The 19,695-nt window shown below is 36.8% G+C and overlaps 2 pseudogenes; both read right to left on the minus strand.

Moving 5' to 3' along the window:
- The window catches only part of LOC114284295 (cation/calcium exchanger 4 pseudogene), a 131,744-nt pseudogene that overhangs the window by 63,485 nt on the left and 48,564 nt on the right, over positions 1–19,695 (minus strand).
- LOC145789130 (aldehyde oxidase GLOX pseudogene) lies at positions 11,020–12,752 on the minus strand (annotated as a pseudogene).

Here is a 19,695-nt window from a genome sequence, read left to right on the forward strand (position 1 = left end):
GTAGATGATTTCGTTTTCGGCTCTGTCAAAAGTTTTGCCCTTGCTCTCTTCCTCTTCTACTCTTAAGGTAGGGATTTCTTCAACCTTTAATATGCTCCTTAGCTTGGTTATTTACTCTCTAGAAAGATTTAGTGATTTGGGGATTTTGGATTAAATCTAGGGTTTGATTTTGAAATGTAAAAGAAGGATTTTTCAAATAAATGCTTGAGAAGGAATGTGGAACTATGTATATTGATGGGTTGTATTGAAATATGGGATGATCTTTCTTTAAATGTGATTTTTGGAAATAAAGGAAGTTTTATTTGAAAATTATTGATGTTAGATAAATGAAAGGAAAATGAAGAATGTTAGGTTTTGAAAAGATATGAAAAATGTATATGTTGGTAATGATAGTGGAGTTGGATAAGTATTATCACTCCCATTTTGAAATTTAAAAGATTATATCTATTATTGGAAAATTTTATGTTGAAGAGAATATTTGTTTTGGGCTATCGGTGGAGGATAGCTTTGAATGTAGTAGAAATTGCATGAGAATTAGGTCAATTGAAACTAATTACTCATACATCTTGCATTAAGCATTCTCTCACACTTAATCATCGAAAATGGATTGTTTTGAGAAAAAATGGTGTATACCTTGGTGAATCTGATTAGGGGGTCCTTAGTGAAAGTCTAGAAACCCGCGCGGTTAGATGTCGATCCTTTCGGTTAGTCCCGATAAAATGACTTTCGTAGTGCTTATATAGCTTGCTGGTAAACACGTACCTAAAGATTCCCAGTGTTTTGTATTCACTGCCTTGTTTTCTAATGTAAAAGATTATTTTCATGAATTAAAATACAATGATGATGGCATTGCATTGTTTTGAGATGAAAAAGTATAATATTTGGCAAAAGACATACATATGTATGCACCTTATGATTTTATTATGTTTCATACTTAGTGTTAAAGTATCTCTACTAGGCTTTAGCTATCACGACCCAAACCCGCCCCTATAGGTTCAGCGTAATGACCGGCCAGTAATCATAAATTACCTACAGCCTCCATACAAATAAACCTTTAAAAATAAAATATAGGGCTTAGCGGAAGTCTAAAATGTTATAAAATTCATCCATTGAGCTGTGCATATATGAGGAGAACAAACATGTCAGACAAGGCTTCGTTTCAAGTTACATCAAACATGAGTACAATTCATGTCTTATAAAAATACAACCCCAACTATGTACAAATACAAATCCATAAATCCACACAAAAGGGGTTTGACAAGCATGGCTCCACACAAGCCTGACTACTTCACTTGGAAGCTCCACAAAAGGTTGACCCGGGTAAACTCGAGGCTATCTAACCCTGATGCTCCGTTTGCCCACCTATAATTACGTATATAAATAAATAGTGAGCTAAAGCCCAATGAGTAATAACAGAATAAAGAGGTTAAATGAATGAAGTTCGACAATAGTACAAAAACATGTCTTACAGTTCCGAAATGACTCTTAAATCATTTTCAAGGGAGGCATTCGCCATAATAGATCGAATTCTCAACAAAACATTTTGATTAGCCATAAAAGCATCTCTTTGTAGTAACAAAAGCCATTAGTACCATTATCTGTGGTACATCCATGAAGTGACAATTTCATTCCAATGATGGCGTATCATACTAGCCATGGTATTGTTACCCCCAAGCAAGGGCCTAGCCATGGTGTTGTTACCCCCAGGCAAGGGCCTATAGCCATGGTATTATTACCCCTAGGCAAGGGCCTAACCATGGTATTATTACCCCCAGGCAAGGGCCTATAGCAACGGTATTGTTACCCCCAAGCAATGGCCTATAGCCATGGTATTATTACCCCCATGCAAGGGCCTAGCCATGGTACTATTACTCCCAGGCAAGGGCCTATAGCCATGGTATTGTTACCCCCAGGCAAGGGCCTATAGCCATGGTACTATTACCCCCAGGCAAGGGCCTATATTCAATGGATGCCACAATATGGTTTCAAAACAGAACTTCATTCATTAAGGGTCATAACATTTCAATAAGCCATGTTATCAATCATCAAATCATTTTAAGAATTCATTCAATCAATCACATATCCATTTTGATAGCACTAACATTTTTGAAAGTAACGATAATTTGAACATATCTTTATAAGATTATTACTCACAGTGGTTTGCGGTGACACTTAGCCTCGACATCCACCTAAACGTAGCACATAACAAAGTACAAATGAAATTCCATTTCATTTTAATTCAATTCTCTTTATGCGTCTCTAACTTATTGTATGATTAACGGAGTCCAAATGGTGCCTAAGAATGCTTGGAGTGGCATGAGGATGCAAATATGCACTTAAAAGAGTTGGTATATTTTGCTGAAAATAGGGCCTCCGCTCGAACGTGACTTCCTTCGCTCGAGCGGGGGTCCAAAAACAAGGGTTGTCGCTTGAGCGTAACTTCCGTCGCTCGAGCGGTCTGCAAAAGTACTGGATACACGAATTTCCCGCCCAATGGTCGCTCAAGCAGAAGATTGAGAAAAAGGGGTCCTCGCTTGAGCGCCACTTTGGTCACTCGAGCGGACTGTAAAATTTTAGAAACTTCTGGGAGCTCGAATTCCATGCTCGAGTGTGGACTCCCTCACTCGAGCGGACAGCATGAATTCTGGAATTTCCAGAACTGTGTTTGAAGTTCAAACTTGATATTCAAAGTCCCAAATCTTGGGTTTTTGGTACAAAAACATGGAGGATCGCTATATAACATGAAAACACTTCCAATTGAAACCATTTATTCAAAATCATGGCAAATTCTCAACCATTAACTTTAATTTCAAGTTGTAAAATAATGTTTAACTCAAATTGGATGCATATCTCTTCAAAACATATTCAAAACATGATCAAGTGGCATGAGAAGCATGAAGACATGGAGGATTCTCCAAATTAAGGTGTAAATGTGCCATGCATGTAGGATTTTCATGAATTCAAACTCAAATTATGCATGCATGTGTGTAATTCAACTCCAATTCATCCTATTCATAACAACTCATGCTCAACCTTTTCAAATTCAATCTAATGATCCTATAACCCCATGAACTTAGTTTCTACATGGTTCAATTCTAAGAATTTAGGATGAATCTCATACCTATTGTGTGAATTCAAGTGTGTTATAGCTCCAACCCTTCAATCTTCCACAATTCTCTACAATCTCTTCTTCCTCTCTCTCTAAGTGTTGAGTTCAACTCTCCTCTCTCTCTCTCTCTCAAATCTCAGCCCAAGAGTGTATAAAATGAGTTCAAAGCTTAAATTGAGCCTTATATAAGATGTGATTAAGTTAGCCTAATTAAATGTGGTTAGGATTAATGAATTGGGCTTAACTTTAACTAATTCAATCAGTTTATTCTAATTATTTTGATCCAAATCAAATTTCAATTGAAGTCACCATAAAATTCTAAATATTCCAATTAGCTTATTGGGCTAGTCAATTTCAGCTTCTGAAGTCATCTAGGCTTTCAATTTCCGACTCGAAGTTATCGATTTAAACAGATATTCCATACATCAACAGATAATTATCTAATGAAACACATAATCACACAATCAAGCACATAATCATGCAATTAAACTTATTTAAATTATATAATGTACTAGTTTAGAGGTCAGGGTCGTCACATTAGCTCACCCTATGTAGAAAACAATTTTCAGGTGCTAATGATATGCCTCCACCAAGGACTTAGCTTGGAAGGACCGTGGAGCTAAAGGCCCATTTTTGTTTCTTTTGTTGTAATTACCTTTTGTACAAGCCTCGAGCTTTTGTAATTGTTTTGGACTTAATCCATTTGTTGTAACTAACCAATGTCTTGGAAAGATGTAGCCATTAGGGCATAAACTTATCTGTATTACCTTTTATCTCGATTCTCTCCTATATAGCATATGCTATAATTCAGGATTTATGAATGTATATTTGCATATGTCGTCTTTTGTATGGTAAAGGTATATGAATGAAAGGCTAATATTTCGCATGTTATGTCTTCTATTGGATATCATGGTATGAGATGTCATTGTTATTTCGGGAGGACGTTATAGTGCATATCGGTTTTTGATTTATAAGTCAGAACACTCAAAAATGCATGTAAATACTATTATTGAATCTAGGAATGCATGATTCTTTGAAAATGTGTTTCCTAATAAAACTGGACAAGAGACTAGCACTAACAAAAGATCTTATGATGCTATTGCTAGTCATGATTAAGAACAAGATCAATTATAAGGACAAGAGAAAGATCAAAATAAAGAAGATGAACCTAGGTGTAGAAAACGTGCTAGAACCTCAAAATCTTTTGGTCCAAATTTTTTGATCTTTTTGTTAGAAAATAAGCTTTCAACTTGTACAAAAACTATGTCCAGTCATGAGGCTTCTTTATGGAAAGAGGCTGTAAATAGTGAAGTTGAATCCATCTTACAAAATCTCAGAGAATAGGTGGATTTGCCACCAGGTTGTAAACCTCTTGGATACAAGTGGATTTTCAAGAGGAAAATGAAAGCGGATGGATCAATTGACAAATACAGGGCAAGACTTGTGGTCAAAGGTTACATAGACAAAAAGAAGGTCTTGTTTATTTTGACACATATTCACCAGTTCCTAAAATAACATTCCTTAGAATGCTAATTGCCATTGCATCTTTATACAATCTAGAAATTCATCGAATGGATGTGAAAATAGCTTTCTTAAATGGTGAGTTAAATGAAGAAATTTATATGGAACAACCAGAAAGATTTTTTGTTCTAGGGAAAGAAAAGAAAGTGTGCAAATTGGTTAAATCATTATATGGTTTAAAACAAGCGCCAAAGCAATGGCATGAGAAATTTGACAATGCAATGATGTCAAATGGATTTAAAATTAATGAATGCGACAAATGTGTTTATGTTAAGAACACGAACAAATGTTTTTTTTAGTATGTCTTTATGTTGATAATATGCTCATCATAGGTATTAATAATAACATGATTAAAACTACTAAGAAAATGTTGAATAAACATTTTGACATGAAAGACATGGGGATTGCTGATGTAATTCTTGGTATGAAAATTACCAAAACATTAGAATGAAATGCTTTGTCACAATCACATTGTATTGAGAAAATACTTGACAAATTTAGCAAAGATGATAATCATCTTGCTAGAACATCTATGGATATTAATCTGTTTCTCTCTAAGAATGTACAGGAAAGTATTTCTTAATTAGAGTATGCCTAGATTATTGAAAGCTTAATGTGCTTGATGAACTGCACTCGTCTAGATATAGCCTATGCAATAAGTAAATTAAGTAGATATACGAGTAATCCAAGAGTAGAACACTGGAAAGCTATTATAAGGATTCTAAGATATCTCAGATTTACTTGTAACATTGGGCTATACTATACTAGATATCTAACGGTACTTGAAGGATACTGTGATGCAAATTGGATATCGGATACTAGAGACTCAAAATCCACCAATGGGTATGACTTTACTCTTGGTGATGCGGCTATATCTTGAAAATCTTCCAAACAAACTTGCATTGTTAGGTGTACTATGGAATTAGAGTTTAGATAAAGCTGGGAAAGAAGTAGAATGGCTTTATCACTTCCTTGAAGATAGTCCAATGTGACTGAAACCTATGTCTGCTATATGTATACATTGTGATAGTCAATTGACAATAGGTAGTGCATAGAGTCATATGTATAATGGTAAGTCACGACATATTCGTTGTCGACATAACACTGTGAGACAACTACTCTCTAGTGGAATTATTTCCATTGAATATGTGAAGTCTAAAGACAATATAGCGGATCCACTAACCAAAGAGTTAGTAAGAGAGTTAGTTGAGATTTTATCGAAGGGAATGGAACTTAAGCCTATTAAATAAGAGTTACCACAATGACAACCCAACTTAGTTGACTGGCGATCCCAAGATCTAGGTTCAAAGGGACAACAAAGTTGTGTATGACTCATAAGGATCACTAGGGAGTCAAACTTCTACCAATTTCTATGATGAAATAGTGATGTCTGCAGCGTGTTAGGATAAGCAATGCTTTTAATGATTCTCATATCTAGGAATACCTAATGGAGTATGGCAGGATACTCTTCATAAGAATCATCTATATGACTATGAATTGGGCCGGTTCTACAAGATTTGTGAGGGCTACATTTCTCTAGAGCACTTATGAAGTACCAGGTTGTTCAGGGCCAAAATGAACACAATCGTGATAACCAAACTGTTTCTGGAAATATGCTATGTGAGTTTTATTGTCTTAATTTACATGAATGGCTGAACAGTTCAAGACATCATGTTCACTGATTAGCTAGTACATCGGATAGTGTCTCACAAGAGAAGATTCAAAGCCAAAAGCAACCTATCCTTTGCAGAATATCTCCGATTTCTGTTCTCTCTTTAGAAACATCATGTTGTTGCATTTTCTCTTCGTCAATTCCATTCATGTGGGGAATTGTTGGAAAATTTAGTTTTATAGGCTTATTTTGAGCCAACTTTGAGCCCAAATTTTAGTGGAGCCCACAGATCTTTTGAAGTGGGTCCAAGTGGTGACGTGTTCCTTGTCGTATGGCAAGTCATACGGTGAAGACGGTTCAGCAAAATCATTTATGGGTGAATGGGAAGTTAACGTCGTTTTCGGTTTCGTGAAATAGGAAGTTGAAGAGACAAATGTGGGTTACTTTGTTTTGGTTATCCTACATAGAAACAATAAGAGAGTTTGCAAGAGTATATAAGTTCTAAGTTGACATACTTGGGATGGGCCCCAAGGGGCACCCCAAGTTTTGTAAGGAGGGAAGTTATGAACAAAGTGGGTTTGACCCAAATCCACCGCACATGTGCACGAGCCGCCACCGTCATCCAGCCGAGAGAGGCGCGTATGGGTTGTGGGTCGAGTCCTAACTTTGATTTTTTGGACAAAATTCCTTTGAAAATTTTCAAATTCTTGTTGGAAAATTTAAATTCCTAACGAATTAATTCAAACTTTTGTGCCAAAATTTGAATTCGAATTCGAACTTTTGCTTCCCGAAACAATGCCTCTCTAGTCACCTCTCTTCATTTTCTGGCAGTTCAAGATTTCACACTTGTTCAAAGGGTTTTTTACCCTACCGAACAGACACCTCTTTGCCTATAAATACAAGATCCTCCAGCAAATTCAATTCATCTATTTCCTTCCTATTTTTTTTTTCTTTCCTGCATCTGTTCTTCATATTAGTTTATAGAAATTTAGAGAGTGCAGAACTTAGGTTCTGGTTTGCAAGAAAGATTGTTTGTAGTGCTACTACAATCTGTGATATTGATCATTGTAGTGCAAAACTTAGGTTCTACATCGAATTGTTGCTTCCTGGAACAATGCCTCTCCAGTCGTCTCTCTTCATTTTCTGGCGATTCAAGATTTCACATTTGTTCGAAGGGTTTTCTGCCCTTCCGAACAGACACCTCTTTGCCTATAAATACAGGATCCTCCAGCAGATTCAATTCATCTATTTCCTTCCCTTTTTTTCTTTCTTTCTTTCATATGTTCTTCATATTAGTTTATAGAAATTTAGAGAGTGCAGAACTCAAGTTCTGGTTCGCAAGATAGATTGTTTGTTATGCTACTACAATCTGTGATATTGATCATTGTATCCTGGGAGATAGACGCCAATAATCCGTGAGAACCTGTGCAACGACAAATTTGTCTTAAGGACAGAGTGTCATGCACTTGACTTGATCGTATTTTTGCTATTCTAACTTTTCGATACAAGAACTTCTTGTAAGTAATTTATTTTCTTTATTTGAGTCTTATTTTATACACAGAAGATTGTTCCAATAGATATAAATTACTTTGACGCAAAAATTCATCAACTTAGTTGTCAAGTTTACCAAGTTGATAAGAAATCCAACATTGGAGTAAAAAATTAGAGAATCTTAAAAAGAACAAATTTTATGAGTTGCTAAGAGGCATTTCCAAGCAAAACTTTCTTTCGACAAAAGCCATGGCCAAGGAAAAATTAAGTTATGAAAATGGCATGCCTGAGGGGCAATTTTTCAAGCCATTAATTGAAGAAGAAGACCAACTTCTTTTGCCAAAGGATATTGAGCATTTTAATGTTAACAATCCAATTGGAAGGTATGATTTTAAGTCAAATATGACAAAAAATGTTGAACAACCATCACAAAATGATGGTGAAAATTCAATTGGAAGACATAGTTTTAAGACAAACATAGCTAAATTTGATAAACAACCATCACAAAATTATGGTGAAAATCCAATTGGAGGGCATGATTTTTAGCCAAACATGACTAAATTTTATGAACCATCACAAAATGATGGTAAAAATCCAATTAGGGGATATGATTTTAAACTAAACATGACCGAAAATTTTGAACAATCCACATTTGATGAATTTGAATTTTGTGATATTGCTAATTTTGTCAAAAAATTTAATTTTCTAAAGTCAATTGACATTATGATTTCTATCATCCAACAACCACAATAGCATTGTGGGTTACATCAAAAATTAATTTTGATGTAGTGGTTTACAAAAAGAAATTCAGAATTTTATTTCTATTTTTTATATAATAGTAATAGAGGAGTATTTCGATGTGGCCACACAAAAAAAAAAAAAATTATATATATATGGCCAATCGATTATAATTTTCATAGTTTCTATTATGTATTTATGTTCATACAACTCCTCAAGAAATCAAGTGCTCTTATTTTTAAAGAGTTGGTGGGGTATTGTTTGCACCATAAATAAATTTTTTGTCAATTATGACTAGGTTTAAATTTTCTATTACTTCTTCTTCTTCTTCTTCTTCTTATTATTATTATTATTATTATTATTATTATTATTATTATTATTATTATTATTATTATTATTATTATTATTATTATTATTACGCAGGAAAATCTTTAAGGTTAAAGAGAAGTTAAGACAAGTTTTGAAGATTCGAGGAATAGAAGACACATGGCATTGTAAGAAAGGAGATTGAAGATTTCGGAAGTTAAAAGTAGTTATTTAGGTGGTGGTTAATGGAAGTTCTTCCTTCATTTTTTCTATAAATTGCCATTAATGGCTCTATTGTAAGACACTAACAAATCAATACATGATTTGATTTCTATTTCTTTTCTATCCTAGGAGTAAATCTAATCTACATAGGAGTTGTTTAAATTTAGATAGGAGTGGTTTTAATATACTTTACTTGTATTTGATTGTTCATTCAATCATTTATATCATCATCTTCTTCTTCTCTCTTTCTCTTTTTCATTTGTACTGCCATTATTTTTATTCCAAGGAAGTCCTTGAACTTTCAAGGCATAAAATCTCAACACAATTGCTTAATCATTGTGTTGTTTGGTGAAATTTTAGTTAAGGCTTTATCGATCTAAGCCTAACAAAATTTTTACTAACAGTAGCGATTGATTTGTATGCAATTTAAGTAAACTAAAACAATAAATAAATAAAAAATAACATATGCATACATATTATGTGTTACTTATATGGTAAGAATTTTCTTTACCACACCAAAACTCTGAGTTTCGAGTCTTATCCACCCCTGGCATAAAGAGAAACAAGACTTCAGGCTACTAAGTTTAGTCTTCACATATGTAATACTACAATAATCTTCTACCATTTGATCAAAAAATAAAAATATATATGTACAAATTACACTGATAGTCCCTGTATTTAAGTCTTTGTATCATTTTAGTTTCTATAATTTTAATTGACTCGATTTCAATCTTGAATTTATAATTTTGTCTCAATTTAATCCAATTACTTACAATTGTTAACATTTTTTAATAAAAAAATATCCACATAAGTGACATTATGTCATATTTTTTAAGGCAAAATTATAAACTTGTTCAACTCAGTGACAGTGAGTTAACCAATTTAGTGATATTTTTCATCAGAAACACTAACCGTGTTATCAATTGAACCAAATTGATACAAAATTTAAAATTAAGAGTTAAAATTGAGTTAATTAAAAGTGTAGTGACCAAAATAACACGAGGTAAAATGTAGGGACTATTAGTGTAATTTTTCCTATTTGATTTAACTCTTTTTCTTCTCTTTTTGTGTGGATGAGGGAGACACAAACCCAAGTCAAAGGATCACAAATGAAGTAGGAAAACAAATTTCTGGTAAAGTATTGAGCTCTTTGTATTTGTTGTTTGTGCTATATTGTATGTTCTACTGTTATGGAACTATAGTTGAATTAATTTGATGAACACATCCATAACTTGAATTTTATGGAACTATAGTTCAACTGAATTTTACGGAAGCTTTCAACCATATTTCTTGTAACATTGACAAAATATACAAACTTCTTGCTAAGAAAACAACCATATTTCTGTGATATGGAATTGTTGTTGTTGACACACGAATTGGCGCATGTTCATCCCACGTCGACTAAATAATGAATAATTCAATTCGTTCGTAGCCAATTTGCAATGATCCCACCACCCGTTGCCTTTCTCCTCTCTCTCCTATTGCCCCTGTCCCTCCATTGACCCCTCTCTTTCCCGCCACCCTCGACACTCGGCAAACTCTCCTCATCCCCTCAATCCCCTCTTTCTCCAACTCCCCCTTACAAGTTACGATTGGACTATCCATGCGAGTTCTATTTTTTTCATGTAAGCCCCACATAATTATTCAACAAAATGCCAAGCAAACATAAATTTTATCAAAAAATCTATAAAACAAAATAACTTTACTAAAATTCTTACTGAATGCACATTTTGCCAAGCATGATTGGATGTTCAAAAAATGAGTTCACAACACCAATATTTGAGAAACTAATCATGGTCAGCAACATGTCCTTTTGTAAGATTTTAGTAAAATTATGGGTTTGTAGACTATATTATACGCAAGTTCCATACAAGGCTGACATGGTATTAACATTTTTATAATTATAAATCCCTGTCATGAATCTGTTTACTTTAAATTAATGAATAAAAATGAACCATATCATTATTCTATAAAAAAGTAAACAAAATATGCTTTTATACCATTACTCAGTTCTCTACAATATTATTCCAGTTCTTAGAATGCAAATCAAACCAATCCTTATCGTTCCAGTAAATCAATCATAACCCCTTGCATTCACATTTCCTTGTAATATACTACTACTGAAATCTATATTATTATAGCAAAATATTACATATTAGCTACACACAAACAATCCATCACTGAATCTTCACCCACATACCAGAACTTGGTATACTAGCATGCACAACAAACAACAGATAGTAACCTGGTGGTGCAATCTCAGCTGTTGAAGGCCCTATTGTAGTTACCCTATACTCCTCTGACCTGACACAGTATAGTTCACTCGTCTTCAGCACCACCATTCTTTGGTTCATACCAAACGAATGTGTTGTAAACGACGGTGCAACAATTCTCACCGATACAACACTCAGTTTCAGGAACCTCAGCACTGTGACAGTAACCCAAAATGACTGCATATACCTGAAACTCTCATTGATATTCATAATTTTGGGACGTATTGGGTCGTACTCGGGTCTCAAGTAGGGCGATGAATAGGCTTCCAACCTCAAGTCTGTTGGGTATTGTACCCTAGTGAAGTTGTAGTATGGATGTGGGTTGTTTTCTCCAACTAAAACACGACCATCAGTTAGCATAACAGCACTCGAATGGTACATTCTTGGCCTTGTTGCAGGGGACATGACTGAAAACCGGCTGTCCTCAACCCCGTGGGGCTTGTAAATCACCGGTCGGGTAACCGGGTTTTGCCCAATTTCCTAACCCGCAGTACCTGATCCGGCACCATTGATGATGACCACGTCGCCAGTGGGAAGAAGTATCATGTCACTCATCACACGAGGCATCGGCATGTCCTCCATGGCCCAACTAAGATTTTCATCTGTGACCTTTATGCGTCCGCATGAGCGACTCGCAGCATCAAAGATCCCTTGTTTAGCCCTGGAGAACACACCACGGGGTGCATCGCCGCATACTATAACCTCAGCCTCAATGGGCTCGTTTTCATCTATGGGGAGCAACACAGATGAACCTGAGCTAGGGTAGTTTCGAGGATCATCGACGGTTATTGAAGGGAACTCTCTAACAATACGATTTTGCTTGTACTCTAGAGATATAGCTCTTGTGTTGGCAAAAATAAACAAGTCTCCGTCTGGCAATAGGTGTACAAATGGGTACAAGTTGTTCTCATCATCATCTGTAGTTTCTTTGAGAAATTCAAGCCAGAAAGAAGATGAAGATTCAGAGTTTCTAGGGTAGAACTCGTAGTTAAACTGTCTCCTTCCATCGATGATGATAATTCGACCATATGGTAGTCTTTGATTTGTTGCATACCATCTACGCTCCGATAGATAACCGAGAAACTCAACCCAATCACAGGACTTATCATTGCATGGGGCTAACGTGCGCACTACATGATCACCGTCATTGTAGCCTCCGGTCCGGACTAGCGTTCCATCGGGGAGAACAGAACCAGAGGAGCACCACGTATCAGTCTCTACCATTAGTGGCCGAAAAGTGTTAGTGCTCGTGTCATAGAGCAGAGAGTGAGCAGTGCAGTCATTTTTTAGGACATTATCGGAAGGGTCATACCGGCAACGACCATAGGGGAGAGAGAGATTAGAGGGGCCAAAATCAGTCCTATCAAACATGACAACCTTGTTGTTATGTAGTAGTTGCATGTGCATAGCCGATATGCCAATGCTTGCGTGCAAGAGACACCATTCGCCTTCACGGCCAATTTGGCACATGGCCGGAAATGGATTGAGGAGGAGGAGGAGGATAAATAACAATACTAGTAGAAAGAAGGTGACCATTTTGGTGAGAGAGAGCAGTGTGTATATGGGTAGGGAGAGGGAAAATAGGGCTTTGGAAATCTGTTGTTGAGTTCTTGGTTAGGGATGAGTAGGGTTGATGGTGGGAATGGGTATTGATACGAGTTTCTATGTGTATATTATATACTTAATAATTGTTATATCTAATTAATGTGCAAGGATCCTCTAGAGTTTTTTTTTTTCCCTAAAGTTTCCTAAAGTGGTGCATTATGTGGTTGAGATTTAATGACAAGTCACATCAATTTTTTAGCATTAAATCTCAACCACACAATACACCACTTTAGGAAACTTTAGGAAAAAAACACTCTAGAGGATCCTTGGTGCTAATTAAACTAATAATAATAAGGGTTATAACAAGTAGAAGTTTTCATGTAAAGATTTAAGAACACTTGGGGGATGAGCATCAGACAAGGGAGGCATTCAAGAATTGCATTAGAGGTCAAAAGAAGTGAACCCAAAATTGAGGGTCACTTCCTTTCGGAGTGTAGAAAGTATAGGGAAGTGAAGCTTGGAGTGCTACTATTAAGCTTTTGGACTCATGTAATTTGTGTGAAAATCATGTAGGCCCCTCTCTAAATCAATAGTTAAATTCCATATATATATATATATATATATAATATTTTAATATTGATGGTTACACCTACATCCCAATATTTTCCCAATATTTCTGTAAACAATTTTGTTTCTATTTCATTCAATTTCCCTTCCTTTTCTTTGTTCTCCACAAATTTAAGATCTAAACACAACCTTAAGGGGTCAACTGAGGAACTCCAATGACTCTAGACATTAATTGTTCCAACACTCTCAACTATATACATATATATATATATATATATATATATATGTATATATATATATATATTCAAGCCAAGTGCAATGAATGGACATTGAGTAGAAAGCATATACATAGAAAGCAAACTTTTTCATGTATGATGCTTTAGAACCTATACATGAGAGGAAACCAGTCTCAACTCTCCAGTTACACAACAAGCACAACTTAATTCCTTCTACCTTTTGCCAAACTAATAGCTCTATAAAAATGACATATTGACACAAATAAAGAGGCAAAAAGTATAGGATAAAAAAGAGGAAATAAAAAAGTACAAATAAACAGGGATTATAAATATTGAGGGTTCAACCTAGTTCCTTCTACCTCTGCTTCGTCTAGAGGCAACTACTGTCCTTCCATCTTCTACATTCGATTGGAACTCTGAAGCATCGACTTCTGAATCATTGTCCCTTATGCTATTATCATCGTTGCCCATCACTAATAGCATGGTGCATAATGAGGAAGCAAACAAAAAAATATAAAAGCACAAATGAAAAAATATAAAAGCACAAACGAAGTATAATATACAACAATAGTGATATCTTCCATCCAGCAAGCATGTTGAGCAAATTTCAACTAGAAAATTTTCATCATGGTGATTGGTAATATTATAAGAAGATGACATAAATCTAGGCTTGTAGCCACTTCAAATTCTTCAATTGGTGTTTCTTCCTTAAAATAAGGTATTGCAGAGAAATGATTCTCCCATACTGCAGAAGAGTCTTTTCACCACCAAGCTTAGCAAAAAGTTTTTACCAGCTTTTTGCATTTAACATGATTCATGTTGTTACATGAAACATAACTAATTTCTACTAGAAATGCTAGGAACCATGAAAAGTTACCCCAAAACGAGTTGTATGGTGTAGATTTAAAGTGGGTTGAATGTGGGTCACACCTCGAATGATTGTGATATCCATAGATGTATTTGTCTGGGTAATTTTCTGATTGTTTTTTATGGGTTTGTGGTATTGTTGAATTTCTTCATGCAACCAAGTACTACATAATACATGTTGCTATATATTGTAGTGCAAAAAGTTTTTGAGTATAACAGGGTACATAATGACATTTGAATGAAATCTTTTATCCTACCTTCTTTTCCTGTATTCATTCATAATTTATTATCCTTATATATGGCATACAAAAAATATATCTAATTTATATAGTTTGTATGTGTCCCTCACATGCCGTGTCTACATTTTTTGAAAATTTCCATATTAGCATGTCCATGTAGTGTCCATGCCCATGCCCATGCCCATGCCCATGCTTCTTAGCTACTAAATGGTATTATCAAATGATGCCAATCTATAATAATTGTTCCACTATGTTTATTTCATTTGGAAATATTTCATCATTCCCTTATCGAAATACTCCATAAACAGAACAAACATGAAAAACAGCTTAACAGAAATAGTGAATTACACTCATTTATCAGGTATAAAACATTTTCGGTCAAGGAAACACTATAATTACCTGTTGGATATGAAGAACAACACCTCTCAGAGGATTCGTTTCCTTTAGTATTTGAATTGACATATAGTTACCTTCCAAAACACTCTTCATGCATAATCATTCATTTCTCTACTATCTGCATAAAGTTGTTTATAAAGAACTCTGCCAAACAACCAATTAGCAAAGGTCACAAAACTGAAAACAAATGCATATAATTTGCAAAGGAAACAAATTGGGAATGAAAGATATAAATGAGCAAGAAAATGGTTTGGGGAGGGGGGTTTGAAATGAATTGGCTAACAAATACATGAAGCCATTACTATTTGTTATCATCATAATAGAATGAATGTGGAAAATATAATTTGCCTCTGTTCATTAATGGTATACACAACTTAACCTCTTCTTCAGCAATTATATCATTATCATTTATAAAAGGCTAAGCCAATACATACTTGGAGTATATTGAGTTCAATACTATAAGAAATCTGGATGACAAAAATTTTGATCTTTGGCCCTTTTTAACTACAATTTCTTGTATTATTATTTTTATGACTAATAAACAAAAATAATGAAGGAGGAAACAGAAACAATTACACTAATATACTTAAGACCACTCGACCTGCAACCAATGGCATAGCCAGAATCTTAGTTCACCAAGGTCATATTTAACAAGTATCATCAATATCATTATGTCGGATTTGAGTTCTACACAATCTATATCAAAATTAATTTTCATATAATCCATTGTAATTTTATATATTTTTAATCACATCAGCAAAAGTAATTTAAATTTGTCAAATTACATATTAAACTAAAAGTTGGGACATTAATACTATTGCTTCAACAAAAATTAAGCAAAGATCTACACTTACACAATTGTTCACAATGAGTTTTGTTTTTTGAAATCATTATATGATAACCTTATTACTTATGCTATCAAACACATTTTTTCAATCTATATTCTCATGAGAGGGTAATTTATTAATAAATTAGGCCGAGCTAAGGAAGAGGCTTCTTTGGAAGTTGGGCCGCACATCGGACCGAGATAGGAGCTGCTGTTGCTCGGTCTAAAAACCAATGAGCTTAGGCCAAGTGAAGTTCGAACCAAGCTATGGGGCTGAGGTGTTTGGGCTTCACAAATTGGACCTCGCCCTTGTTAGCCAGGTCAGAGATTGCTGCAGTTAACTTAGTCTAAACAGACAAAACCGAGGTAACATCTATAACGAGGGCCGAGCTATGTGTAGCATGGCAGGGTGGCATTCATTAGATCGGCTTCCAATCAAACGATCCGAATGGTAGGGGACCGAGATAAGTCAGTTTGGTCAGGAATGTATAAACCGAGGTAAAGGGTTAAGCCATCTCACTTGGCTTGCAGTGATGAGACTCCTAGTAGGACTCTGCTAAGGAGAGTTAGAGTCCTACTGGGATTGTGCAAACCATCTCACTTGGTTGGTAGTGAGTAGGAGTGTGACTCCTAGGAGGACTCTGCTAAGGAAAGTAGAGTCCTACTAGGATTGTGCAAAACCGTCTCACTTGGTTGGTAGTGAGTAGGGTGTGTGATTCCTAGGAGGACTCTCATAGGGAGAGTTGGAATCCTACTAGGAATGTGTCAAGCAGAGTCTATAAAAGCTTATGACCAGACCTATGTATAGGTATCCCAATTCTTACTCTAGAATACACGGAGCTTATTGTCTATTGTTTAGTTGCTGACTTAGGCATCAGAGGGGTTTCCGGAACACACCCGCTGGTTAGCTCACGTTTGTATTTTCAAGTGGCAAAGCAACATTGTTTGGAGGAGTGCAAACTTGATCAACAGGATCATACGAGAAGAATTATTTCGTGCTCGTACAATTGGCGCCGTTTGTGGGAAGTTCACAAAGAGCAAATCCTCTTGATCAAGTTTTTCTCTATAGTTGAAAGCAATGGCGCACAATGAAGACTTGCCGCAATCTGCTATTGATAGGCGAACATCGGAAGGGGGTGGAAGGCGCGAAGGTTTACCTTCTATCCCAGCCATGGCGGAATTAGATCCCCAGTGAAGGAATCCGCAATGAGAAGCAAGAGAAAGACAGGGCTCAAGTCCACACCGCTCTCAAAGCCCTGATAGACAGAGGCGGAAGATGGATCCTCAGGTTCTCGAAGATCGCGTAAGGGAGCAAGACGAAGTAATAAGAAGAATGGCAGCTGACATAGAGTCTATGAAGAGCAAGATAAAAGGCAAAGGAGTGGCAGCAAAAGAGGGGCGCAAAGGCAACACACACTCTTGCCACTCAGAAGATCGTGACAGACAAGTCACACCATCACAAGCTGAAAGTAGAAGCCTCAGGTCGGGCTATACACAATCAAAGACTTCCAGGACACGCTACTCCAGGCCTGAGAGAATGAAGATTGAAAGAGCTCAAATGAGAGAAGACACTCGGGTGCGCACCAAGGTAGAGTCCAGCATAATAGCGAGGTCAGATGAAACACCTTCGGAAAAAAGTTAACACGGTCGATAAGAAGGACCAACCAAGAAAAAAATCTTTGCCCAACTGGGGGCAAAGTGGGTTGGCAGGATTGGCTAACTCTTTCTAACAAGTCTTTGCCCGACTGGAGGGCAATCAAGAAGCATAGTTGGCCTGAATAACCAACTTTGCACTCTCTTCAGCTAAGATTAGGATCGGGGTTGAAGAGGTTGGCCGGAAAAACCAACACTTCTCCTAAGCCAAGATAAGGATCGAGGTTGCAGAACGTTTGGCAGGAATAACCAAACACTTCGCTCCAGGTTGGCAGGAATAATCAACTTTGAGCTCTCTTCAGCTAGGATCAGGATCTGGGCTGAAGATGTTGGCTGGAAAAATCAACACTTCTCCTAAGATAAGATAAGGATCTAGGCTGCAGGAAGTTGGCAGGTTTGACCAATAAGTCTTCGCCCGACTGGGGGGCAATCAAGAAGTTTGGCAGGAATGGCCAAGCATTTAGCTCTTCTTCAAATCGAGATAAGGATCCGCGCTGAAGAAGGTTGGCAGGAATAACCAACATTTAGCTCTCCTAAGCCGAGATAAGGGTCTAGGCTGCAGGAAGTTGGTAGGTTTTACCAACAAAATTTTTTTGGAACTCTTTGGCCAGGATGATGGTTACTTCGGCCAAAGCAGGTTGGCAGGTATGACCAACCAAATTTTTGAACTCTTTGGCCGGGATGATGGTTACCTCAGCCAAAGCAGGTTGGCAGGTATGACCAACAAAATTTTTGGAACTCTTTGGCTGGGATGATGGTTACCTCGGCCAAAGCAGGTTGGCAGGTTTGACCAATAAATTTTTGAACTCTTTGGCCGGGATGATGGTTACCTCGGCCAAAGCAAGTTGGCAGGGTTAGCACAAAACCGAGTTAGTCTGCTCGGCGAGATACAGAAAGAACGACTCGCCATACGATTGCAAACTCGAAGGATATATACGTTGAAGGCAAAAAAGCAGGACTATTCAAATTTTTGGCATGACGGCGGTAACAGGAGAATGAGGATATTGGGGGCACGCCATGTATCCTGGGAATGACGTCGTACCAGATTTTTTGGAAGGACATGTTGAGCAACTAACAAGACTTGTTGGGACTGAATGAGTTGTGAGACCGAACAAACTTCTCTAGTTCGGCAGAGTTGAGCGTTTTTAGCTCGGCTAGAGGAAAGTAATCTCAATCATGCTGTGCAGATGGAATTAAGGGGTAATTGAGAGGGTAATTTATTAATAAATTGGGCCGAGCTATGGAAGAGGCTTCTTTGGAAGTTGGGCCGCACATCGGACCGAGATAGGAGATGCTGTAGCTCGGTCTAAAAACCAACGAGCTTAGGCTAGGTGAAGTTTGAACCGAGCTATGGGGCCGAGGTGTTTGGGCTTCACAAATTGGACCTCGCCCTTGTTAGCCCGATCAGAGATTGCTGCAGTTAGCATGGTCTAAATAGACAAAACCGAGGTAACATCAATAACGAGGGCCGAGCTATGTATAGCTCGGTCGGGTGGCATTCATTAGATTGGCTTCCAATCAAACGATCCGAATGGCAGGGGACCGAAATAAGTCAGCTTGGTCAGGAATGTATAAACCGAGGTAAAGGGTTAAGCCATCTCACTTGGCTTGCAGTGATGAGACTCCTAGTAGGACTCTGCTAAGGAGAGTTAGAGTCCTACTAGGATTGTGCAAACCATCTGACTTGGTTGGTAGTGAGTAGGAGTGTGACTCCTAGGAGGACTCTGCTAAGGAAAGTAGAGACCTACTAGGATTGTGCAAAACCGTCTCACTTGGTTGGTAGTGAGTAGGGTGTGTGATTCCTAGAAGGGCTCTCATATGGAGAGTTGGAATCCTACTAGGAATGTGTCAAGCAGAGTCTATAAAAGCTCATGACCTGACCTATGTACAGGTATCCCAATTCTTACTCTAGAATACACAGACCTTATTGTCTATTGTCTAGTTGCTGACTTAGGCTTTGGAGGGGTTTCCGGCACACACCTGCCGATTAGCTCACGTTTGTGTTTTCAGGTAGCAAAGCAACATTGTTTGGAGGAGTGCAAACTTGATCAACAGGATCATACGAGAAGAATTATTTCGTGCTCGTACAATTCA

Source organism: Camellia sinensis, chromosome 2, assembly GCF_055761805.1.
Source record: "Camellia sinensis isolate YWXY chromosome 2, ASM5576180v1, whole genome shotgun sequence".
In the NCBI taxonomy this organism is placed as follows: domain Eukaryota; kingdom Viridiplantae; phylum Streptophyta; class Magnoliopsida; order Ericales; family Theaceae; genus Camellia; species Camellia sinensis.